Raw genomic sequence first — 13,774 nt, 5'->3', positions numbered from 1 at the left:
AAAGGTGAGGTAATGTTTGATTTTAACTATTTACTTGTTTACAGAGAGATGGCTAATAGAATCTTTCTTTGATTGCTGGAGATTCCCTGGAAAGTAGATCATTTATGAGAGATTGTATTTAGGCCTATCTAAGTACGTGGTGGGTCATCTTAGTAGAATACAGATGATGCAATTAACGGGAGGAGCCAGGTCTGTCTGTAGTTTGCAGTTTTGTGAAATGCTGTTCGGTTAAGCAAACGTTTCTGTCAGACAGAAATGTGGATCTGCTCTTAAAAAGGCTCTCTCTCCAAAGGTCTGCAGAGATTTTAAAAAAGTAACTATTTTGTTAACTTTATATATAAGTGGCATTTGAAATGTATTGGGTTGCTCAATTAGAATTAGTGGCAAGTGTAGATGGTGAGGTAAAGCCTTTCCTATTTTGTAGTTTTTGTAGCCTATCTCAAGTTTTTTTATTCATTCATGGGAATGTTGGTGCACCAGCTCCCTGAAAGAGCACCCTACCCAGCCCACACCTCCACCCTATCCCCATAACCCAGTAACCCCACCCAACACTAAGGGCAATTTTGGACACTAAGGGCAATTTAGCATGGCCAATCCACCTAACCTGCATATCTTTGGACTGTGGGAGGAAACTGGAGCACCCGGAGGAAACCCATGCACACACGGTCGCGGGCAGCTATACGGGGCTGGGCCGCCGATTCTCCGGCCGCTCTAAAAAGGCAGAGTCCTGCCGGCGCTGTCCACACCTGGTCGCAGCCGGCGGGAATTCTGCACGCAGGGTCGGGGGGGGCGGCCTGTGGGGGACGGGGGAGGGGGCTGTGACCCCGTGGGGAGTGGGGGGCCCTCGATGGGGCCCACCGATCGGCGAGTAGGCCTCTCGCTCCCTGGGCCTATTTTCTTCCACGCCGGCCCCTGATCTGCCACGCCATGTTGTGTCGGGGCCAGCGCGTTGAGGGAGGCCACCGCGCATGCGCGGATCCTGTGGCGCACAGTTCGCGGCGGGGTGGGAGGTTGGAGTGGCCTGAAACGCTCCAGCGCCGTGCAGGCCCCCTGTAGGGGCCAGAATCGGTATGCCCAGCGGCCAGTTTCACGACGGCATTTCCAACGGCGTGGACACTCTGCCGCCGAATGGGAGAATCCTGCCCAGGAATATTAATTCACAGGAATGTTAGAGTCTAGAATGTCAGAGTCCAATGAGGGTTCCATCATCTCGAAGTTAAAGTCCAGGTGGGTTGAGCTCCCTGAAAACAGTCGGTGTCAATTTCTTCAAAGTTGGTGATGATGCAGCAAGATGAGTTGGGGCTTGGGGTGGAATTTCCCTGAATTACACGCGTTCCGTTAGCAGGTCTGTAAACGAGCCTTTTTCCCACCTACCACACATTGTTGTTTTACATTGTATCATCCGTTAAGCACCTTATAAATAGTGTAGGCGCAGGAAACAGGCTGCCTCACTGGCAGGCGACCTCTGGTTCATCCAACATGCTGTTACCTCACAGCTCCCTCACTCCCGGTGCAATATTTAAATGGTAGTCATGCGCACAGTTCTCAATGCTTCTAGCCCAGGACGGCTCCATTGAAGAGATGTTCCCAAAACCTAAGAAGAATGCTGCCCCTAGGATTCAATTATGCCGGATTTCAGCATCTGTTGGAGGCTGTGGAGGCCCATCACAATGTCTTCTACCCCTGCTCGGGCCAAAGGAGAGGAAGCAAAGCCATGACTCCGGCTTGGGAGATGATGGCAGCGGTGGTCAGTGCGAACGCTGCCCAGAGGGGTGTCAACCACCCAGTGCAGAAAGGGAGACACGGTGGCACAGCAGTTAGGACTGCTGCCTCAGAGCGCCAATGACCCGGGTTCGATTCCGGACTTGGGAAACTGTCTGTGTGAGGTTTGTATGTTCTCCCGTGTCTGTGTGGGTTTTCTTCAGGTACTCTTATTTCTTCCCACAATTCAACGATGTACAGGTTAGGTAGATTGGCCATGATCAATATGCGGGCTGACAGGGATAGGAGTGGTCCTAGGCAGAGTGCTCTTTTGGAGAGTCGATTCTGGCTTGATGGGCCAAATGGCCTCCTTCTGCATTGTAGGGCTCTTATGGAAATCACAATGAATAATATCGTCCATTCCACCATGGAAAATATACCATCTCATCACTCTCAACTCACAAGGTCATCACACATCTACAGGGATCTCATTCACTCCCAGCACAATGGACATCACCACTTACTCTCTCACACATACATGTGCATTGCCATCTGGCTCCATCCACTCTGCTGCTGTCGGAATACAAAGCTGAAGCTTAGGTGTGCTCCATATTGGAAACTGCATGTGACCCTGAGGGCATCATGGTGCCAGAGAATCTTACAATTTTCCAATATTACAATCCCGGACCAGAAGACCCCACCATGGCTAGGATACTGTGGTGAACTGTAGGACTGTGATGAACGAATACTTCGCTCCAGGAGTGATTCCACACACAAATAGGGATATGGTTTGCTAAAACAAACATTATTATTAACGCAGGATTAAAATATCTTTCACTTCACAGAAGAAAATAGCCATTAATAGAAATTACCCATGAAACAACGCTTAACAATAAAATGAAGCAATCCATAGAATTCCTACAGTGTAGAAGGTGGCCATTTGAGTTTTACCAACTCTCTGAAAGAGCACTCTATCTCGGCCCACTCCCCTGCCCTATCCAGTATCTCCATAACCTCGACTAACCTGCACATCTTTGGACACTAAGGGACAATTTTCGCATGGCCAATTCACCTAACTCTCAATGATAAAAATAATCTTTATTGTCACAAGTAGGCTTACATTAACATTGCAATGAAGTTACTGTGAAAATCCCCTAGTCGCCACAGTCCAGCGCCTGTTCGCGTACACAGAGGGAGAATTCAGAATGTCCAAATTACCTAATAGCATGTCTTTCGGGACTTGTGGGAGGAAACCGGAGCACCCGGAGGAAACCCACGCAGACACAGGGAGAACATGCAAACTCCGCACAGACGGTGACCCAAGCCAGGAATCGAACCTGGAACCTGGGAGCTGGGACCCTAGAGCTGTGAAGCAACAGTGCTTTTGTGCGGCCTGTGGAAGGAAACCGGAGCACCTGGAGGAAACCCACATGGACATTGGCAGAATGTGCAAACTCCATATGGTCACCCAAGGCTGGAATTGAACCCGGATCCCAAACCACAGTTCCACCATGCCGCTCCGAACCACTATCTTTATCTCCCCTCAAACAACATCCGTCTCAAGACAAAATCCACTTTTAAATTCAGTTAACAGCCTCCGGAATACTTGTTGCAAAGGGAGTCTTGGATAAACCACTTTGAGAAAATGATATCCTTCAGGAACCTGCTGCCAATTCTTCCCTGTCTCAACTCATTGTTTAAACTCCCAACCTTTGAAATTGCTCCTATCCTGTTTAAAGGCAAATATTTAACTCATCGTCTTGAGATCAACTGTTTCTGGTCTGTCCCTGCTCAAATCTTTAACTGAACTGTTTTGAAATAAACTGCGATTCTGTCCACAGACAGATCTAACCTCACTGTATTGAGAGTGGGGGCTTGTCTAGACCCATCGCAATTTAAAATGAAACAATTTTATGAACTGCAAACTCAACACCTGACTACTTAAGCCACTGGCTCCTCCCATTAACTACATCATCTTACTAAAACTAAGCACAATGTCACTATCTACTTCCCAGGGAACACTCTTGCTATAAGCAAAAGTCCATTCGCTCAAACTTTTACAATGCTTTAATTGCACCCCTACCTTGAAAAGGTCAAGCTGGTTTCCAAACCAGGACTTTTAAGAACATGACTGCAGCGGTCACACATTAACCAGGCCTTTAACCCCGATCCGGCGGGGGGTCGGAGAATCCCGGCCCATTTGTTCTTTGCACATGTGTTGGGTGGATTTGATATTTATGGAAGATAATAACACTGTTGCTATCTTTTGGCTATGAAATGTATCACAGGTTGATCAACATTTCAAAAATGAAGACAAGTTGTGGTAATTTTAATTGTCACTTGTATACTTTACCTCTAAGCTATGCAGAGATGTGCCAGGACTTTATTTACCAGGATTTCTAGAAATGTCTTCTTCAAGCTGACAAGTCTTTTCTCCCAGCAACTTATACGAGTTCTTCGATGGACTCTGTGTGCCCACATTTGGACTGAATCAATCAAGCACAAGCACATGGAGCATCAATAGTACATGGACTCACACAATCAGACACAGAACAATTGAACAATTGCACACTTCAGTCACCCGGATTTTAATATGGAAACAGGGAGTCCACACCGAGTAAAAATAAGAACAAAGTGTTATTTACAAACTATATATAAACACTTCCCAGTAGACCAGGTTTGAGACCATGAGACATAGGAGCAGATTTAGGCCATTGGGCCCATTGGGCGCGATTCTCCGCTTCCCCATGCCGGGTGGGAGAATCGCGGGAGGGCCGGGCGACTCATTTCACGCCCCCTTGGCACCCCCCGCGATTCTCCCACCCCCCGCTCGGAAGAATCACCGCTCGCCGTTTTTCACGGCGACCGGCGATTCTCCGGCCCGAATGGGCCGAGCGGCCTGCCGTTCACGACCGTTTCACGATGGTGGCAACCACACCTGGTCGCTGCCGTCGTGAACATGGGCGCCAAAGGCCTGTTTGAAGCTTGTGGGGGGCGGAGAGGGGAGTGAGCACCACGGCCGTGCTCGGGAGGGGACTGGCCCGCGATCGGTGCCCACCGATCGTCGGGCTGGCGTCTCAAAGGGACGCACTCTTTCCCCTCCGCCACCCCGCAAGATCAAGCCACCACATCTTACGGGGCAGCAGAGGGGAAGACGGCAACCGCGCATGCGCGGGTTTGAGCCATCAGCCGTCGTGACGTCAGCCGCGCATATGCGGGTTGGAGCCGGCCAACCTGCACATGCACGGCTGACGTCACATAGGCGCCGCCAACGCGTCACTCTTGGCGCGCCGCCCGTCGGCCAAGAGTTACGGAGAGCCACTCCTAGCCCCGCTGGGAGGGGAGAATAGGGGACGAGGAGCGGCCTCCGAGGCCATCGTGAAACTCGGCCAAGTTCACGACGGCCCTCCCAATTTTTCCCGGAAGCGGAGAATTCCGCCCATTGAGTCTGTTCCACCATTCGATCACGGCTGATATTTTTCTCATCCCCATTCTCCTGCGTTCTTTCCATAACCTCTGGGGAGCTCGTACTCTACAAGGAGCGTGGGGAAGGCAAGCATTCCCACCCCTGAGGTCCCATGAGGGATATTAAAGAATGACAACCTGGTGAAGCAGATCCCCCATTCATTATTAACCTGATCAGAATTTATTTTGAATGGAGTGTAAATTGGGCTGGCTCTGAAAAGCGCATGTAATCTCTTGTGCCAGATTCTTACCAGTGTGATTAAGGCAAACATGTACCCTGTTCATATTTTCTGTGTAACGCTTCAATCTGACACTATACTATGAACTTTCAGTTAATACTTTTAAAATTTACACAGACTATTAAAATGGCAACTGTAAATCATGTGACCTTTGGCAATTTTATGTTCCAGACAGTCAAGAGTCTTAAGCAAAAAGCTAATTAAATATGGATCTGCATAGCCATCTGGGAAATTCACATGTCCCTTTGTTTAAGGATGGATTATCAACGGCAGAACTACAGAATTCCAGCCAGCCCAGCTCTCTGTTTCACCATGGACAAAAATGGAACATTGAAACTCAATTTAAAGTGTTTAGGATGAATGAGAATGAATCCTATTGACCTTCCATTCATTGTATTAAGATGGTTTCTGCAGTAGAAAGGATTAATGATGACGATATAAATAGTCAGTCTGTATCAGCAGCTCTCTGAATCAAACCAGAGCGAAGTTAAGCTTCTCCAAGATGATAACAGGTGGTGGCAAAGGGGAAAAAAATGGAAAAAGCATAAAGAACCCAGCAACGGGAACAAATTGGTGGCATGGTGACACTCTGGTTAGCACTGGTGCCTCACAGTGCCAGGAACCCGGGTTCAACACCAGCCTTGAGCGACTGTGTGCGTGGAGTTTGGCATGTTCTCTCTGTCTCTGCGTACCTTCATCCAGGTGCTCCGGTTTCCTCCCACAGTCCAAAAATGTGCAAGTTAGGTTGATTGGCCATGCTAAATTGCCCCTCAGTGACCAAACGTTAGGTGAGGTTGCGAGGATGGGGCAGGGGAGTGGGCCTGGGTAGGGTGATCTTTTGGAGAGTTGGTGCAGAGTCGATAGGCCACATGGCCTCCTTCTGCACTGTACAGATTCTATGAAGAGAAAAGATGGCAGGGTTAGGGGAGTGTGAGAAAGATTCCAACAGAATTAGTAAAAACGCCAGAGTGAAAAAAGAAGAAAAGCCATGGAGAAAACCTTCGTTTCACTACAGTGCTTTGAACATGTGGAAGGCCCGAATCAAGCCGTGAAGTAGCAGAGCTGCTGTTCTAGGTTTACCAGGTACAGGACAGCTCCAAGACTAGCAGGGAAGGCTAGCAAGGAATAGGTTAGTACTCTTCTCCACATCATAGGAACTTGTGCAGATAAAATAATGGTCAGACAGGGAATAAACAAATAAACGGTGACATGTGAAGTGATTATCAAAGTCGTTGGACCATTTTTCAGCCTCAGACGGAGGCGTGGGAGGAATGATAAGTACTTTTTTTAGACGACACTAAGATTGGTAGGTTACTTAACAGTGAAGAAGAGGGTCATAGGTTACAGGAAGATATAGATGGGTTGGTCAGATGGGCTGATCAGTGGCAGGTGGTATTTAACACTGATAAGTACAAGATGGTGCACTTTAGAAGAAGAAACAGGACAAGGGAGTATGTAATGAATGGCTGGACACTAGGAAGCTCAGAGGAACAGATGGATCTTGGGGTACTTGTTCATAGATCCCTGAAGGCGGCAGCAGAGGTGAATAGTGTGGTTAAGAAGGCATATGGGACACTATGGCATAGAATATAAGGGCAAGGTGGCTATTTTAGAGCTGTACAGGACATTGGTTAGATCACAGCTGGAGTATTCTGTGCAGTTCTGGTCACCCCACCATAGGTAGGAGGTGATTGCACTGGAGGTGGTACAGAGGCAATTCACCAGGATGTTGCCTGTGATGGAGCATCTGAGCTATAAGGATGATGTGGAGATGCCAGCGCTGGACTGGAGTGAGCACAGTAAGAAGTCTTACAACACCAGGTTAAAGTCCAACAGTTTTGTTTCAAACACTCACTCGTGTTTGAAACAAACCTGTTGGACTTTAACCTGGTGTTGCAAGACTTCTTACTGAGCTATACGGGGAGATTGGATAGGTGTGGATTGTTTTCTTTAGAACAGAGAAGGCTGAGGGGGGATATGATTGGGGTGTATAAGATTATGAGTGGTTTGGACAGGGTAAATAGGAAGCAGCTATTCCCCTTGGTTGAGGGGTCAATCATAAGGGGGCATAGTTTTAGGGTGAGGGGCAGGGCATTCCGTAGGGATTCGAGGGCAAACAAAATTAACTCAGGGGGTGGTGAGAATCTGGAATGCACTGATGCACTGCCTGAGGGGTCGTGGAGGCTGCAAACCTCAGAACATTTAACAAACACTTGGATGAGCTCTTGACACACCATCACATTCAAGGATATGTGACAAGTGCTGGTAAATGGGATGAGAGCCAGATTAGGAGTAGTCATTGTCAGTGCAGGCTCGATGGCCCAAAGAGCCCCTTTTCTGTGCTGCACAACTCTGAGACTTTCTGACTCCAAATGACAGAAATGATGCATATGACCCACAACCAAGAGTGTTAACTGTTAAGAGGAAATGTTCGCACAGATTTGCAAATGAAATGAAATGAAATGGGAAGACAAGGCAAACATAAAAAATTCAGGACAGTATTTTGTAAAAACTGAAACTAGTGCTGTGAAGCGAGAGCCAAAGAATCTGGTAGAACTACGTCAAAACTTTGAGAACACAGGCTGAAGATTTCCCAGGAATGGCAGGTGAAGAAACTGCTAATTCATTTCCAGGAAGGGCAGCTTGCCTCAAGCAAGAAACAAAGGGACTAACTAGAGCTAGGAAAACAATGTCCCTGCTGAAAAACTTGTCAAAGATAGGTTCCCATGTATAATTGACCACATAATTTCTACCAGCAACAGTTCAATGAAATTTGAAAGGGAATAAGAGCAGATGAAGAATGTGGCAAAACTAGAGAATTCTGGAGAAATGGATGACCGGAATACATTCTTAATAATTTCATCCCAAAGCTGTACTTCGAGCAACTAAAATATCCCAATGTCATGGATGACCTGCTTATTTATGATGAGAGGTTGGTCATACTAAAAGTTTCGGACTTGGTAGCCTTCACATAATACACAAGCGACACATAGGCATCATAAAGTGTCATGTTTGAGTGCAAAATTCTGTTTGTTGGCTCGGGATCTCAAAATTACAGGATGAGGGAGACCTTTTTGGTTTGTTTTTAACTTTTCCATTTACAGATGAAATGAGAATGAAATGAAAATCACTTATTGTCACGAGTGGGCTTCAATGAAGTTACTGTGAAAAGCCCCTAGTCGCCACATTCCGGCGCCTGTTCGGGAAGGCTGTTACGGGAATCGAACCGTGCTGCTGGCCTGCTTGGTCTGCTTTCAAAGCCAGCGATTTATCCCTGTGCTAAACAGCCCCAGATAGAGACAGTTCCATCAAAAAACCGTTGAACGAGCTGCAATTCCTCGAAACGGCAAAGGAAATAGGCAGAAATACCTTAAGTGGGTCTTCATAACAAACAAAAAGAGAAGGATTCCCCAACCTGTTCCCACGTACAAGTTTACCAACCTCCGAGAAATTTGACTGCAAGAAATCTCACAGTCCGCTGAGGAATCCTTCGCTTTACCAGGCCGTTCCTTCAACCTTAAAGCACCAGCTGCATCTCAGCAACTCTGGGCTTTCCATGAAAGAGGCTGAGATAATTAAAAACCTATTACCTTCATCTGTAAATAATCTTTTAGCATGTGAGAGAGCGTGTGTGAGTGAGTTTGCGGAACATTACATTAAATATGGGGTAAATGTGTGATTTTAAAAAAACTTTATTTTGAACTCACAAAAACCTGCTGCTGGGCTTATTTAATTCGGCCCCACACTCTGAGGGCAATTGAACAAACTCATCGCACATGCAGAGATACTGATCACAGGCAGAAAACGAAACGCATAAATTCTGTCTGTGACACATGCTGCACTCAGGCTGGAGGAGGCTCTTCTCTCGGCTCAAGAGAACACAAAGGAAAGAACAGCCAGAGGTCAAATCTTCTATTTTCACAAAGAGCAGCAATTCTCAAAAGAGGTATAAAGTTTCGGAAAATTGTACCATTCTCAGCTGCTGGCAGTGGAGCTGAAATCTCAATGTTTGCTGCTGACAATTTTCTGACCGTTACATTAAAAAGTTGTGTGCAGCACAATTCTGAATTTCCAATTTATGCGGCTGGCGCCGAATCCCCTGATAGCCGCACAGACCTGTGTCGTTTCCCCTACAGAAGGTAATCTTTGCCAGGGAACAGTTTGACAGGTATTTTGTTTAAATAAATTTAGAGTACCAATTAATTTTTTCCAATTAAGGGGCAATTTAGCATGGCCAATCCACCTAGCTTGCACATCTTTGGGTTGTGGGGGTGAAACCCACGCAAACACGGGGAGAATGTGCAAACTCCACACGGACAATTACCTAGATCCGGGAACGAACCTGGGACCTTGGCGCCGTGAGGCAGCAGAGCTAACCCACTGTGCCACAATGCTGCCCAGACAGGTATTTTAAAGGCAACAAAAAAATGTGCAAAATGGTTTTCTTCTATGTTGAAGATTCAGTAATTCTATACATCTATGGAAATGCCAACTTCTTATTACTCAGGCAGAAATTCAGTATCCAAATAAGTATTTCCCAAATGGCAGGAGAAACAGCTTGAAATTGACTTTTGTTTAATTAAAAGCAACAACAAAGATCTTCGGTCTTTCAAGTTTTCATTTTTAAATTTAATGGTAAAGATATAGCAACATTTTAAGAGTGGTCGATGGCACTTTGAGGGCTTAGTGATCTACATGGAATTAGCTATTCTCTATGACCCAGTTTGTTTCCTCAATCCAAACTCAATTTCTTTACATATTTCTACAGTAGCATATGAGGTGGCCAATTTCACAGCAAAGAACAGTTACTTGTGACTGAAGGAAAATTATACAGTTCTGTCTCGTAAGTCACTGTCCCTTATTCAGATAACCTTTATGTTTTCCATTTACTGCATTTCTACTTTAATCTCAATAAATATAGGGACAGTACTCAGATGGCACTTACCTTCGAGCAAAGAATACATCATCTGCGTGTAAAATGTATCACTACATACCATCAAATGGAGAGCACAGGTTGTACGTTCAGGTTCAAACCCAATCTGCATCATTCTTCTTGGCTTGCTCTTTTTTGCCTGTTGCACCTCCCATTAAAGTAATGACTGGGTGACCTGCACTCACTTGTTATCTTTGGAAGCAATCAGGAGGGCACTTCAGTCAAAGCTCAATGCTGGTGTTCAAGCTGGGATTCCCCGCTGATTTTTGTATGGCTCATTAGGATGGCGTATTTTGCTAGATGAAAAGCCAGGATAATGGTTCACAATACCATTCCTCACGATTGTAAAACTGTCTGAGTGGTCGGCACACATTTTCACTATTTATGCACAGACAGTAGATGATTTTGTACGCCAAAGGGGTCCAATCAGTCAGCAAGCAAACTGCCACTCACCTGGAGATTCTTTGTCATCCCTCAGATAGGATGTATTGGACCAGTCAGCATTAACTAATTTTTTTTTATAGCTAATTTAAAGCTTTGGTTCTAACATCAATAAAGGATTTTCTTTCATAAAGTAAATAAACACACTTCTGTTTATCAGCCCTTGAGCCTAATTTTAATACAGGTTGAGTACCCCTTATTGAAAATTCCGAATAGCTCTGAATTTCGCACTTTCTTTCGAGCGTCACAATCCATGTTTCCAGTAAAAAAGAAATAACATGGGGTTGACCCGAGATCCGTTAGCTGTGCGACGTTTCACAACTCTGAGTTCTCGGTGTCGGCAGTTCTGAGCACTGTGTCCCATTCCTGTCGGGAGGGAAGCCGCATAATGCCCGTGTCCTCCCCCCAACCCCCCCGTCAGATACAACATTGACCGGCGACTCCGAGCAATGTCCGAGGGTTTGTGCAGCTTGGTATTCCAAAATTTAAAAAATTCCGAAACCCGGGACACTCTCGGCCTTAAGCATTTTGAATAAGGTAGTCTCAACCTGTAGTTGCACAGCCGAACAGTTCAATATGACTTGAAGCAAGATGTCGAGCCTCCCCAGTGGTATTATCCCACAGTATCAATCAATAGGAAATATTGTGCCCTGACTTCCGAGCTCCAACGTGTCATATCTGGGGTACAGTAAAGATGGACTGTAAACCATCCCTGAAAATTCCCTGATAGGAATTGCATGGCAATAGCTTTGGTTATGCAAATTCCTGATGGCAGTTGTCTGACGCTCGGAGTTAACTGAAATTGGAACTTAAATCACAAACTTCACATGGTTCCGACTGGGTTTCATCAATAGTTACTCAGAAAGAGTTAAGACCATTTCTAGCTTCTGAGTAATTAGACCCACATAAGACAGCCCCCCCCCCCCATAGGACTCCCCCCGCACTCCTGAAGGCACAGAGGTGTTCCCCACCCCTCTACCACTACTCCCACAGCCCCAGGCCCTACAAGGGCTCCCCCACCCCATCACCACACGGGACCCCCCACCCACCTCCCTTCTGTGGGCTTCCCCCACCACCATGATAACCTGCCGGCGTCCATGGGACTTTGCCCATCCCCCAATACCCCCCCACAGGCCTGACCCAACAAGACTCAATCCCCCCAACATGACCCAAGCCCTGGCCCACCCAAATCCTACCCATTTACTTTATACAATTAACTTGTCAATGACCTTTAAATCTAGCTGGGCCTTTAAACTAATCTGATTTACGGCAGCTAGTTTCGTAAATCAGGCAGAATGGCTTATTACCTTTGATGCTACAGCCCTCAACTCTAGGCCCCAGGGATGCGCTACACTCCTGTAATTTCACCCGACCTGAGGCGAAAGACGAAGAGAGGTACAATTGCCTGGATTAAGAGCTTTTGAGTAAAGTGGCAATCCAGCTCAATTGCCACTGCATCAGAAAATAAGGCCCATTCTATTTTCTTTCAGTTATTAGACTTGTAAAGTTATAATAATCAATTTTTAATAACTACCTCTGTCAATTCAAGGTGCTATTTTCACACAAACATTTGTAGGCACTTTTCCAGCAATTTTAATGGACCAGTTGAACCAGTAACATGAGGCGGATTATTAAAACATGAATATTAACGTGAACGTTTTTGAAACTTTTCACATTGCACGCAACAAGACAAATGCAAAAATGGCAAATTAAAAAATATATATATTACCGCAGAAAGAATCTGCTGATTGGTTGACAAGTTAACTCTGATTGGCTGAACGTTGCCATGGAGAAGGCCGTGCACCATTTTGAATTACCCACCAGCACGGGGGTAACACCTCGACGAAGCAGAGAAAACTTGCTGATCAATCAGTACATTTTTTCTACTATTACATAAATTTGAAATTTGACATTCTTTGACTTGTCCTGATGATGAATGTCTTCAGCAATATTTATCTTTTTTTGCAAATATTGAATTTCAAAATTAAAACAGCAAAACTGAGTGTTTCCATTCTGCATATTCTGTGTGAAAGTGCAATGTTTGAAAGCTAAATAAGTAAGTTAAGGGTAGCAATAAAATAGAGTAAAGGGTTTTGCTTTTTGGAGGAGTATTCATCATTGGATTCATGTTCTTGCTGTAAAGAAAATATTTATTCGGTGCGTTTCAGAAAAATAAATTTAAAAATAAAAAAGTTCTTCACATTAGCATTGGAAAACCCCCAGAGATGCCCCTTACCTGAATATATAAACCAAGACTGGGGGGCCGTTTCTCTGGCTGTGTTGAATCTGGTGCAAATCCCCCTATGTGGAGAAAATATCGGCAGAGTCCCGAAATGGGATTTGCGCTGGGCATGATATTCATGGCCCGCTCCTGTTGATGTAATCTGGTTCATGCCCTCGCTGGACATGAACAGAATTAGCATATTCAAATCAAAATGTGAATATGCTGAGAGTGATTGAAGCAGATTCATCCAACTCCCAGTACTCATCCCCCTCCCATGCCCGTGAAGCTGGTAGAAATCACACACCACCCGCGACCAGACGTAATAATTATGCCGGGGGCCTCTTGAGGACACCTCAGTTCCCAGGTGGGCCAAAGCACTGCTCTTTGGCACCCAGGCAGTGTCAAGTTGGCACTCTCAGTGTGCCGGGCGTAGTGCTCGCGCCAAGTAGCTGGGAATGAAAGGGGACAGGGCATAAAGAGGATCATGAAAGAAGGGTGCAAAGAAGGGGGGGGAGCTGTGAAGGGGGCCATGAAGTGGGGGCCATGAAGGGGAGAAATAGGAAGGGGCATTTAGCTCCCACATAGTGGAGTGTCACTTACCTAGGGAGGGGGTGCTGGTACCGATATTGGGGCGGGGGGAGGGGGGGCTGATGCCTGGTGAGAAGGGAGGCCCATCATTCGGAGGGTCTCGATGCCAGCATTCCTTGGGGGACTAGTTGGGTGGGGGTTGATGCTGGCGAAGATCCTGGTGGGGGGGGGGGGGGGGGGGGG

This window comes from Scyliorhinus canicula, chromosome 9, assembly GCF_902713615.1.
Source record: "Scyliorhinus canicula chromosome 9, sScyCan1.1, whole genome shotgun sequence".
Taxonomy (NCBI): domain Eukaryota; kingdom Metazoa; phylum Chordata; class Chondrichthyes; order Carcharhiniformes; family Scyliorhinidae; genus Scyliorhinus; species Scyliorhinus canicula.
This window is presented reverse-complemented; position numbering follows the sequence as displayed.